The following is a 14,175-nucleotide window of genomic DNA, read 5'->3' as shown; positions in this document are numbered from 1 at the left end:
GCAGATTTTGTCCAATAAATCCTGCAATCACTCGATTCCAATTTTACCATAAATCACACTTTGAGCAAGCCTAAACTTAGACTCAATGTTTTGATCATAGTTTGCCAACATAATACATATTGAAGTTCTAATACATTAGTTTCTAAAGTCTTAGAACCTAACAAACTCCCCCTTTGGCAATCTATGACAAAACACATTACAAAAAGTAAAATGCTTAAAGTAAAACAACCCAATCAATCATAAAAGCCCCAATTAGAATTCAACCTAACCACTATCTATCAGTTGTAAAAGTAAATAACAGCCACAATTGAATTAACTTGTAAATTCTTGAAACACTAAACAAACACATAAACGCATGTGTGGAAAATACAAGTAAATCAAAATAAACAAACTAAAGCAAATAACAAATATGCAAACTAACTCTCCCCCTAAGTTAGATAAATCAAAAAAAATTTATATTCTCCCCCTTTCAAAAACAATTTTATCTCTCCCTAAACAAAACATTTTAAAACAAGATTCCCACATTTCATCTATTTCTCCCCCTTTTTGTCACGTATTGACAAAGACAACTCAAATAAAAAGTAAACAGAAAACATATGTAACAAAAGTCAAGAGAAAATAGAGAATTATGGAGACAAATGAATCCAGCTCTATAGAGAATTGAGGCAACTCCCCCTATGAAGAGCAACAACTCCCTCTAAGAACATTAAAGGTTAAAACAAACTTTTCTCCCCTTATAAAAATAGGGAAAACAATTTAGGAAAAACAGTTTCGGGAAAAATTTAGGAGGTGGGGAAAATAAAGACACATAAGTTGAGGATACACTTTAAAAAAATATTCTCTCTTTCAAGAAAAAGCAAACTTGACACTATGTGACCTATAAATAAATGCATGAGAAAAGAAAATAGTTGCACATTATTATCCATCCTATCTCTTAAGAAAAATATTTTCTGTAGCTCACACATAAAAAATAGCATACACTAAAATATACAAAGGACTCAAAAATTAATTAATCAATTTTTAAATCAAGTGGAGTACCCAATTTAGCAAAGTGTATGCATGTTATGTGTGAAAACAATGAGAAATATGACTGCAAACCTGAAAGATGGATACAGAAAACAATGTTATGCATGTGAATCCTAAACACAAATGATGCATGAAAAAAAATTGGTCAAATACTTAAAAACTGAAAATTTTCAGTTTCAATCGATCGAGCATCGATCGAATACCAATCAAGTCAAGCAGAAGCTAGACTTGAAAAATTTGGAAATTTTCGATTGATCAAAAATCACACTCGATCAATCGAAATTCTAGAAAACTAAATTTTTTGAAAAACTACAGAAGTTTATGCAGAAAACACTCAACCCAAATAATTTCATGAATGAAATGCATGAGAATGAGTTTAAAAGTTTTTTAGAAACATGAGTTTTCACCTAGAACTTCAAAACAAAGATTTTTAATCATCAAAAACACAATTTTTGCCAACCCTTAACCATATTTTGCATCAAACACCATAGAAAACATAATCTTGGATGGCCAAACCAAATTCATGCACAATTTCATGTACTAAGTTTAGCAAAGAATAACTTATGTAGTGTATGCAACTAGTAACAACATAAGATACATGTGAGATGATATATAAATAGTAATCAATCACAATTTTTACATTATTCATCACATAAGTTTGAAAGTGACTATTACCTAAAGAGTTACATCATATAACTCTCACGTCTCCTAGAAAATAAGTTTGCAATCATGTAAATTTTTTTTTGCCTCATAATGTACACACCATTTTTATTTCATTGTGAAATTGTTATTTAAGTCAGATAATGTACACACAAATTTTATTATTAATCCGAGGCTACACCTTATGTTCTTTTTGTGCATGTGCTACATTTTCTCAAACACAAAATCATATGATATGCATTAAGGTGTTCATGATTGGCTAGTAAACAGTGGTGAAATTGTTATTTATGCCTTTCTCTTAGGATTTTTTAGTCCTTACAATCAAAAGCATGTGACTTCAAAATCAAGATCATGTGATCAAAAACTATAAACAACTCCCACACAACATGCACTACATAGCTAAAACTAACAAAGTGCAAAAAATTAAGCTCATCCAAGCTAAATAAGGTACACAACATGTCATGTCAAGATTAATATGGCCAACCTCAACTATAAATCCATGATATGTAATACAAAAGAAATAAAAATCTTTTTGGTTTCAAAAAATTTTATGACCAAAACTCAAAGCACATATTAAGCTAAATGATTAAAAATGCACACGCAATACATGACAGTGCTTAACTAAGTTATAGAGGGTACACAAACAAGAAATATCAATTTCTTAAATAACCCATGAGTACATGTACAAATTAGTACATACTCACACAAAATCAAAAATAGCTTAGCACTTATATAACACTTACTATTCAAGTATCTACACAATGTCAAGCATGTTTTAAATCAAGAGAGAGATATTATAACTCATGTAATCCTTAAAACAAGACACAAAATAAAATATTTTTGTCTTTTTGAAATTTTTCAATGTTTTTGGATTTTTTTTTAAACAAAACAACCTAAGAAAAGAAAACAACCAAAAACTAAAAGAAAACATGTCCACAATTAATTGAAAGAATTAAATCAAGGACAAGTAAACAACACTCACCTTAGAGAATCTTTTCTCACCCATATAGCATAAGTCTTCGGCTTTGTAGGTGAAAATCCATGAGAAGCAGAGTGTATCTGAGGGATTACACCAATCTTCTGAGAAATACTGAAATCCTACAAATTCATTTCACAAGCCAACAAGCTCAATTTTTTCAAAAGAATATGAAACAATTTATATGGATTTATGGCAGGAGAAATATCGACACAGTTTGGATCCATGTTTGCTACGTTTTAAGTTTCTGCGTTTTCCCTTTTTTTTTTTTTTTTTTTTCAAGCCTTTTCCCCAACAAGCGGTACTGTTCATGTACGGTACATGAACAGTAGCCACAACTTTTAACCGGTCTTTAGTGAACAGTGCATATGTGCACTGTTCACGGACCCACAAATTTCATTTTTTATCAATTTTTTCAATAAAAATGGATCCTACAGCACTATTCACACATTTAAAAATTATTTTGCTACAGTATTTTTAGTTTTCAGCTTTCAGTTTCAGCAAAATAAGTTCTATCCAAACAAAACTATCATCACAAATCCTAAATTGAAACACAGAATGTTTAAATTTCAATTTATGACAATTAGGACAAATGTGACTGGAGACACCACAAAAGTGACAAACAGGAACATATTTTGGAATATCAGTATTCCTAATAGCAAATCTAGTCTCATATTTTGGTTTTTGCTTCAACAAAGAACAATTTGGTTTAATATGACCAACAACACCCCAAAGGTGACAGGTAATGTAACACTCCAACCTAATTGCATAATTAATTTTATGAGTTTATATGCTTGTTATTATCTAAATTAATTTTAAGTACATGAAACTTTGATATTGTAATATTATAAAACATATATGCTCTTTTAATGTTATAGAAATAAGTTTATAAAGGTAAGGACTTATATGTAAAATTATATTATTGTTTGGGCCTTTCTAGAATATAGAATTAGGGGGGGTGAAAAGTATAAATGCTAAAAGTTGAAAAGATAAGTCATGATCTTTTCGTTCCATATCATCACATGTGCCCCACCCCAAAAGTCCATTTCCCTTATCTTCTTTTGCTGCATTAGAAAGTTCAGCTATTCTTTCTCTATTCCTTTTTCTTTGTTCTTGTTTCTTTCTTCTTCATTTGCTCTTACACAACATCATCTCTCTCTCTCTCTCTCCAAAACAATAGATATCTCGCTCTAAAGAAGAAACTGAAAGAGTAACACTAAAGTTTTAGCTTCAAAGTTTGTGGGTAAGTAATTAAAACTTTATCTGATTTTGTGTATTTTGATGGTATAATTGTTTTGTTTATTTTTACTTCTTTATTCTCTAATCTGATTTTAGAAGCTGAACTTGTGATTCTATTTTAGTAATTTGAAAGATTGACCATCTTATGGTCTATTGGATGCTTATTAACGTATTTTGACATATATAGTATAGATATAAAAATACCCAATTGAAATGAAGTCCAATTGCATTTAGTTGATGATTTTGTAAGAATATATGCTAAAATTGTTACTATGAAAGATTTGATGTTTACAACAATAAAATTCTGTATTAAATCATTTTCTATGAATTAGGATGCTAAGAGTAGATTTTATGAATTTTAAGACACACATGGTTGTTATGAAAGTGGTCTCACAGCATTTGGATGAATATAAAAATAATGGTTTAATTTCTAAGTTGCCAGAAATTCTATTAGGACAGATTTGAGCATTCTGCCTTGTATGATTTTTAATAAATTATGATTTTATGCTTTGGCTCTTAAACTATTATGGTATATACTAGACATCCAGGGAAGTGATTCTATAAAATTGCATGACATTTGAATGTGTATGGATAGCCCATTTGTATTTTATAAATTGGGCATATACTGTTGAAATGGGCTATGTTGTTGAAATGAGCAGTGAATAACATATGCTACACCTGACTTTGAGGATTTAATTCTCAAGTTAGGGTGAATGTTTTGAGCTGTAATTGAATATGCTTATCCTTTGATATGTTTGGATCATAAATAAATTTTATGCCTTAGTTTCTCTATGGTTTGGGTACATAATGTGTTTGATGAATGTATCATGTGCTTTAGGGAACCTTCTGTGATAGGAATTAAGATTTTCTTGAGTTTGAGAGTTAAGTTAGGATTCATGTATATGTTTAAATACTTAGGAAGAGTTTATCAGTAATAAGTCTTAGTCTTTTATTTAGGTGACGAGAACGAGAACATGGACACTTGAGCTCATCTTATACAAATCTCTCGCGTCTTCTGTTTTTAGATAAGGGATATGTGACATGTGCATTTGATAAGTATTAAAATTGTTTAGAAAACTATTATGCATTAAAACCTTTTAATTAGAGATATTACATATAAGCATAATTTAAGTAAAATATATGTTTGTGAGTTGTTCAATCTTATATACATGATAATTTTAGCATATTGATTCTATTATTTATATTACGAATATAATATTTAAGAATAAAGTGAATATGCTACTGTTGTGAAACATTTATGTAAAAGCAAATTTATCAGAAAAATATAGTTTTCAGTTATTTTATTGTTATGATCTGAACTCATCCAGTAGGAGTTATAGTACTGGTATTTCCATAGAGATTCTGATTGGCCATTAAAAGTGGGACTGGCTCTACTACACCCACCCTTGTTGGTAACGGCCAACTTGTGGAGGATGCCAACTTACCCCCATAGTTGAAGATATGTATTATGATATGATTCTGGGATTACCTAGCATTGTGGGGAATGCTGGATGCCTGGCACTCTGTGCTGGAAGCCTCCCAAAGTTGTGACAGACTTACAATTGGATTAATTAATATGTATTATAAATAAGCTATTAAGTTATTTGGAAATTATAAGAAAAGTATGATGATAAGAAAGGTATGTTGAATGTGTTATAAGTCTGATGAGTAGTTATGACAAAGTATTTTATAGTCTATTCAAAGATAAGATTACTGAATTATGTTTAAGTTCTTTATTATATCCTTTTATTATTATATAAAAGGAAAATGAAGTATTTTTATCTGAAAGTTCATAAGTTATTTTAAGAACAACGTGAATAGTATGTACTTAATCCTTGAGCACAGATGTAATTTTGAACCTTAGTTTGTTTTGAACCCCAATTGCGTGTCTTTGGGATTAGGTTTGTAATAAGAGTTTTGCTAAACGTTTAGCTATGTAATATTTGCACTAACACCTGACGTTTCAGCCAAGTGGTAATCTTCCAAGTTTTAGTAAAATGAAGTGTCAAGGTTTTTATCACTTTTGTATATTGTGGCTTTTATGCCAGAAATAAGCAGGAATACAAGAAACAATTCTTGATAAGCACCTTCAATTTAGGTTGGTTCGTGATAATATTGAGGTAAACTTGATATTAAGATGTTGGTTATGCTCTAAATTCTGGAGTACAGGTTTGGGTTGTGACAAGTAGGCACAAAAACAAATTTCTTTTGCACACTAGCAGTAGGTTTAGACTTAGGTTTAAAAACTTCAATGTCTACATCAGAACTTTTACCTTTGTCTAACCTAGCAAAGTAAGTCTTTTCTTTATTATTCCTCTTGAAATGAGGGATATAAACTTTTTCAGCTTTAGGTTTAAGAGAAATAGAAACACTTTTGTTATCAACAGCAGGCTTAGTACTAGTCAAATTTTCAATTTTAGTTTTAGATTCAACTAACTCTTGTTCCAAGCTTTTCATCTTCTCATCTTGAGAGGAAATTTTATTTCTCAAAAATTCATTCTTTTCATTAGATTCATCTAATCTAACAACCAATTCCTCTTTTTCAAGATTAGCCAATTTCAACTCTTCCTTAAATTTCTTAGCAATTTTCATAGATTTCAATAATTCCTTACAGAGAGCTTCACAGGCATCAATAAGATCAACAAAAACAACAATGTCCTTTTTATTCAAATCATCACAATCAAAAACAGTAAGACACTTAAAATTATCCATTATAACGAAGATCAAGGATCAACTCTAGGTATAATAACCTAAATCAAGAATTAACCCGCTCTGATACCACTTGTACGTTTTTAGACCTCTTAAATTGTTTAACCTAGTTATTTAGCCAAGTGATTACTTAGATAAATTATTTAGATCTAGGTTAACACACTCAAATCATATCATGTAAATAATGCAGAAATATAAAGAACACACGATATGATAACTCAAGAAAACCAAGTCGGTAAAAAACATGGGAAGGATTTAATCTAACTATCTTCAAGGTAAAAACAAATTCATTATGAAAGAATTGAAGTTTGTATAAAAAGACTTAGAAGAACATAAAGAAAACGGTTATTAGAAGAAAAAAAAATAACAACAAAGCTATAGTTCGTTGCTTTGTTAAATCTCTACCTACAAAAATATCAACCAAAACCTATAAAGTAATCCACAATTGGCAAATTAACAAATCAAAACTCACTCTTTTTTTGGATAGGTAATCAAAGATTTATTGCATAAAAAATGATATCATGTTCACAATAGCGAACACTCTGAACATTAACAAAGCAAAACTCACAGTTCACCAACGTATCTAAAAAACCCCTTCATAATTGACTGTGCTTCAATTTACTTTTGCTTCACTGTTTTTTTCCTCAACACCCAAACAGATGCTCAATTAAAATTTTGAGAATATAATCCAACATGCCAAACCTAGCCTTTACAGTGGAACTTTAAACAAAGGAATAACTCAATGTGTGGCTTTTTGAAAGGCCACACATTTATAAACATTTGTTACTTATCTAACTCTTTCATGAGAACCTCTATTTTTAATAAGATCATCAAGTGACATATCCAATACAATAGCCATAAAATTAGTAGCCAAACTAATAGTCTTCGAGAGAGAAATGTGAACCTATAAAAGGAAAAAAATGAGAATAATTATTAACAGTGTTACTATAAAAAATTAGGCACTTGAGGATTGAAGTGTAATGTGTGTGTATACTGCCAAAACACAAAGAAAAACGAAGGCAACAACACAAATCACTTCACTACCATTTCATTACACAAATCCAATATTCATCATTTGCACACCATGAATATTGAAGTTTCAAGGGAATCATTACAGTATTAGATCAGCGTGAACTGGACAAACCAATTTCATTACTGATTCATGTGCCTGTTAAAGTCTATCATACATCCCATTCACCTCAAGATTTTTAATGAGATCCCACCCATTGGGTTTTCTACAAAACCTAATGAATATATCAAAAATTCTAAAAGCAAAACATTCCCATAAAGCCACAATACACAGTTTAGTTGCAAACGGAATGTAATAAACCATTTTAAAACAAAAACCCAATACAAAATTTTCTCAATTAAGTCTAATTTTACAAATTTTGAAAACCAAAACAACATAAAAAGCATATTAAGATCCATTTAACAGACAAAAAATCAATTGAAAGATCTAAACTTATATGTATGTGTAGGTACTCAAGAATTCTTTGCCTTTGGCTTTGGCTTATTTGGCTTGATTGCCTTGCCTTGCCTTTGGCTTGAATTCTTTTGTCCCACATTGGAAAGATCTCTTTCCTCTTTCTACCTTATAAGGGATGAACCAATGGAGTTAGAGTACCATTAGTTTGGCCAAAGGCAAAGAATTCTTGAGTACCTACAGTATGTATATTATAACTCAAACCCAAAGAGAACAAAAACAGGGGTAGGTATATAAGAGAGAATCAAATCAAACATGTGTTTCTATTTTTGCTTACTTTGAGATTGAATTCCAAGACTAAAACTTAAAATCCATAATTCCAACAACAAAAACACACACAAAAACATCTTTATCTAATAGATTAGAAAATAGAAAATTGAAATTTTTGTATATAAAATCAGAATTTTTGTTTTTTTACAAAGTAGCGTTTTGATCGCTTACCGTTGCCAAGAAGAGATTGTCTCAAATGGGAGTGGAAGCCAAGGAGAAGGATTTGCGTCTAGGGTTTTTAGCTTTGGGGTTTCCTGCGTATTCTCTTGCAAACTCCGATCGTGTTTCCAAGATGAGTTTGTGTTTGTGTCTAACGTTATTTTTTTTTTTTATTTTTTTTTTTAAGATAAGCATCCGGTCAAATGGGAGTGGAGACAAAGAAGAAGGATTTGGGTCTAGAGTTTTCAGTTTTGGGGTTTCCTGCATATTCTCTTGCAAACTCCAATCATATTTTCAAGCTGAGTTTGTGTTTATGTCTAACGCATTTTTATTTTTTTTTAAGATAAGCATTCGGTTTTGTTTTTGAGTGAAAAGAGTTTTTAATTTTAACTTTTAAATTTATCAAAAAATATTTTATTAATATTGCGCTGACATAGAAAATTGTGAGAGTTTTAAAAGTTTCGGTTATATATATATAGATATAGATTATACCAATTTGGTAGCATATAATCATAATGTAATATTCTACGCAATCATTTATGGATACTGTAAGGGTTGGATTTGCTCCCAAAGCCCAAATGGATGGTCAATGGCCCAAATATCCCAAAATAATGAATTTTTTAGAGAGTGGGCTTGAAATTAAACTTTCAATGAGTTAGGTGGACAACAGTCACAGTAGGTTAGTTATTACTAGAAAAAATAAAGTAAGTAATTTTGAACAAGAAAAGTTCTCCTTAGCCAAGTTTGAGGAAGGTCTATTCTTATATATTTCTCTGATACTTATACAAAATTATAGTTCTTAAGTATACAGTGATTTCTCTCTAGATTTTTTGATCATCCTCTTTGTAATGGGGCTCTTCTCTTTTATATTCCCTCCCCTTATTTCATCTCAGCCCTCCATGTGTAGGTCAAATTGCTAATCCTCTTGATATTTTTCCCATCAGCACCTTCCTAAAGTCTTTGGAGGTAGCTGTAAGGCTGAAAGTTACTATTCAGGTATCACTTCCACATTAATGCGGCCAAGGGGTTAGATGCAAAGTATTCAATGAGGTGGTAATAACTTTCTTCTCAGCTATTTCTCAACTCTCTTTTGTCTCATCCCTCTTTGATGTTTATCATTCCAAGCAAGATTGTCTATTGCCCTATTTTTGATGGATGGTCAGACCTTTGATGTAACACCCCGACCCAATTTTATAGTTAACCTATGTGTTCAAGTGGTTAATTATTATTTTGAGTCACTTACTTTCTAAAATTAATATAAGAATATTTAATAAGCATATTATTATTTAATGTCATTGAATAAGAATTGTAAAGATTATAAATAATTGAATGGCTATTTGTATTATGAATAAATATTTAGTATTATCTTAATTAGTTTAAATGCATAAGGCTTTAATATTTTGGTGTTATAAAACATTCATGCACTTTTAACGTTATGGAAAGAAGTTTATAAAGGTAAGGGTTTATATGCAAAGTTATTTTATAATTTGGGCTTTTATAGAATATAAGTTTATGAGGGGGGTGGTAAGTAATTTTTAAAAGTTACAAGGGTGACTCATCAACCCTTTTCCCTTAGCAATACACGTGCCACACCCAATTTATTTTCCTTGATTTCTTTGTTGCACCAGAAACTTCATTGGTTCTTCTTTCTTTGCTCCTTTGTTTTCTTCTTTCTTTGTTCTTATCGGTAGCACCTCATCTCTTCTTTGACTCTCTCAAAGCAACTAGATTAATCAAGAACTCTCCCCGTCTCATACCCACGGGTCTAACATCAAAAGAAAGAAAAACTCTCTACTCTTCTTTCCCTCTCACACCTACGGGTCCAGTAGCAACAAGAAGTTTCTTTCAATTCTTCTTAAGCTCTTGTTCCCAACTTGAAGCTAGAGTGATTCTAGCTCTCTCACTCCAAGAATCCATGTCTAGGGTAAGGGGAAAATGTAATTATTTTAGTTTATTGTCCATTTCAAACTTAAGTGATGGTTATATGAATTTGTATATGGGTGCGTTAGAATTTAGAGATTGTTGATTGCCTGAATATGAAGTGAGTCATTACTTATGCTTGCATGTGCTTCTAGATAATAGACAAAGATAAAAATCTGTTGTTATAGGTAAGTGTTAAAATGAGTAAAATAGCTATTTAACTTTATGGAATTGCTAATTGAGGCACTGAATGCACAGTTGATTTAGTAATTGAAGCTTGTAGAGAGTTCTTAATAAGAGTTACACTCATTGGTTAACCTGTTTGGTCATCATTGATCATGTATTTTTCTAGGACAGATATGGGTAAAAGGTTTGTTGGAGATTATTATATAATATGTCCAGTATGTTTTTATTAAATTTCATATGAAAATACCATCGTTTGATAATTTTTTGTGAATTTACAGGAAAATGTTGCAAAGCTGTCACTGTAACAGATTCTGGGTTTATGCATGATAAATTATGTATTAAATTTTATACAGTGAATTTGGATGCTATGGATATTTCTTATGAAATCTAAGATACATATGGTTGTAATGGAAGTGGTCTCACAGTATTTGGATTAATATAAAAATAATGGTTTATTTTCTAAGTTTAATGAAATTCTGTCAGGACAGATTTGAGCATGTTGGTTTTTATGATTTTTAATAAATCATGATTTTATACTTTGACTTTGGAATTGATATGGTATTTACTAGACATCCATAGGAGTGGCTCTGTAAAATTTCATGAAAATTGGATGTGAATTGATAGCCCATTTGTATTTTATAAATGAAGTTTATGCTATTGGAATAAAACAGTGAACAGTAAGGGACATACCTAACTTTAAAAATTTAATTCTAAAGTTAGGGTAAATGATCTAAGCTATAAATTAATATGCTCATCTTTTGGAATGTCTAGATCATAGATAAATTTTGTATAACTTGGTTCAAGGTTTAGTACTCAAAGGAGGGGTTTTAAACAATTCTATTGCTTTTTCATGTTGCTGTCTTGTTCAACGTGTTGTATGCTGCCATATGAGTGTATATGGTTACATGACCATGCTTAAAGGATTTTATATTTATGCATGCATTATTGCCCTAATCTCAAAGCAACTTTTGAAATGAAGTTGGCTCTTCTGGAGATATGATATAAATATGAGAATGATGGTTTTTCTTTAGTTTGGTACATCATTTGTTGATGTGTGCATAATATGTTTGTGGGAACCTTGTTGAGGTGGGGTTAGGATTTCCTTAATTCTAAGAGATAGGCTTTGAGATGAATGTGTAAGTTCATGATAAAGAATGATTGATGGTAATAAACTTTGATATTTGGTTTAGGTGTTACCAGCCCCCAGGTCTGAGCTTCTTCGACTTTAGGCTCTCGGTTCCTCTGCTTTCAGGTAAGGGATAAGTTATATGATCATTTGGTAAGTCATAAGGTTATTTTAAAGTATATTATGAATTAAAATGTTTTTAATTAGAGATATGACATATAATCATGTTTTAGACAAAGATATGTTCGTGAGTTTTCAAAACCTTATATATATGATTTAAGCATATTGATGCTATTACTAATTCCACAAACATGATGTTTAAAAAAAACAATGGAAATGTTTTTATTATGAAATGTTATGCAAACTATGAATTTCAGTATGATGAATAAGTATGAAATGTTTTTGGATAATGTCCTCTGGTGATCTGAACTCAACCAGTAAGGGTTAAATTACTGGTTTTCAATAGAAAATGTTATCTAATTGGTCATTAAAAGTGGAACTGGCTCTGCTGTACCTACCTTTGTTTGTTACTGCCAACTTGTGGAGAATGTCAACCGACCCCCATGGTTGAAGATATGTATTATGATATGATCCCATGAATCCCTGGCATTGTGGGGAATGCTGGATGCCTAGCACAGTGGTGCTAGAAGCCTCCCAAATAAGTACAAACTTATTAGATATGGACTAACCAATATGTTATTTATGAATAGCTATATTATGTTATTAATCATGAGAGAATGATTTTGTTTAAATGCATTGTGAAAAGTTAAAAGCTTTCATGAAAAGAAGAAGTTTTTAATGAAAAGAAATGCTGTTCTTAAAAGATAAAAGCTTTTGAAGTTCTGTTGTGCTTTAAAGATAAAGAATCTGATGAAAAGGTTTTAGTATTCTATAAAGATAACGCTTTGATGAAAGTACAAGGTTATGTTAAAAAGTTATCAGATATTTATTTTTTATGAAGCGTTAAGTTTTATGGCTATAAAAGTTATAATATTTTATGAGAAGAAGTTTATGAAGAAAAGCTTTGTTATTCCTTAAGATGTTTCAAGTTTAAGACAAAGTTACCAATTATCTGATTTAAGTTACAATGATTATTTTGTAATGAGAATATATATATGTATATATGTATATATGTATGTATGAATATATGTATGTATGTATGTATGTATATGATTTTAAATAATCAATATTATATTTGGTGACTTTGTAAGAAATGAAAGAAGTTCAATCCGAAAGGTTTTGGTAATATTATTTTGATAAAAAAAAGGAGAACAATTATTTTCCTATGAAAAGCGTATAAGTTATTATTATGAATAGTATAAAATACTATGCATGAAAAGATGTTCTCCTATCTGAATATTTATAAAATGAAATGATTTGATTTACATGCATTCTCATTAAATTATTGTGTATCTTACCCTTACTAAGCTGGGTAGCTCACCCCTTCCACTCTTTCAGTCAACAAGTTTTAGTTTGGAGTAAAGGGGGCCTTAGTCAAGTTTTGGAAGGAGTTGGTTTTAGTTTTAAAAGTATAGATCCCAAATTAACAATTTGATGTTTAGCTTTGTAGTATTATGTATTTTAGGATCTAATGAAAGTTGTGTACCTTAAAGCATTAAGAGATGTATTATGTGAAATTTAGAATTTGAGTAACTAGTGGATTATATTATTCTTGGAATACAGTGTAGATGCTCTAAATGTCAATTGAAAAGTTATATCATTTAAGTAAAGAAACAAGATTGAAAAGAAAGAGGGAAGCTTTTGTAAAAGTTTTGTAAAAGTTAAGTTGGTTCTTGTTAATATCAGGTTTAAACTTGATATTAGCATGTCGGTCATGGTCACAAACCCAGGTATCGGGTTTGGGGTGTGACATTTGACCTCTACTCGGCTTAGCCAATGAGGTATTTCTCTTCGAACAACGTCTCCTTCTCATTGTGACCAGACTTCTTCCATAGCCTAATAATTTGTATGCCTTTGTTAGTATCTATAGCCCCTTTGATATCATTTGGAATTTTGGAGATTGTGATGTCCTGACATGAAGAGAAGAAAAATTATATACGCAAAATCTTACCTCGATTAACAATTTAACAGAACGTTCTACCCAAAAAAAAAAAAATATATATATATATATTTACGGATTTCAAACACTATATATATATATATATATAAATATATTGATGGACAAAGTTTAGCTACAAAACTTGTTGTAGCCTAAGACTACAATTTTACTTCTTAAAATAAATTTTATTATATATTTTGAAAATTTAACCATTGAATTGCATGTTCTACGTGCTCTTAATACGTTACAAAACTTGTTATAGCCTAAGACTACAATTTTTCACCTTAAAATAAATGTTACATATTTTGAAAATCTAACTATTAAATTGCATGTTCTATGTGCTTTTAATACACATGCCAAAT

General features: G+C 30.4%; 1 long non-coding RNA gene across 1 annotated transcript; it reads left to right on the top strand.

Annotated features, from left to right (window-relative positions):
* Positions 1 to 3,721: 3,721 nt before the first annotated feature.
* Positions 3,722 to 13,554, top strand: LOC126710296 (uncharacterized). The gene is made up of 2 exons (XR_007649626.1): positions 3,722 to 3,905; positions 11,819 to 13,554. It is a non-coding gene; the product is annotated as an uncharacterized LOC126710296 (long non-coding RNA).
* The last annotated feature ends 621 nt before the right edge of the window (positions 13,555 to 14,175 follow it).

Source organism: Quercus robur, chromosome 12 (assembly GCF_932294415.1).
Source record: "Quercus robur chromosome 12, dhQueRobu3.1, whole genome shotgun sequence".
Lineage (NCBI taxonomy): Eukaryota > Viridiplantae > Streptophyta > Magnoliopsida > Fagales > Fagaceae > Quercus > Quercus robur.
Note: the sequence above shows the minus strand (reverse complement) of the source record. Positions and strands in the feature narration are given on the sequence as shown.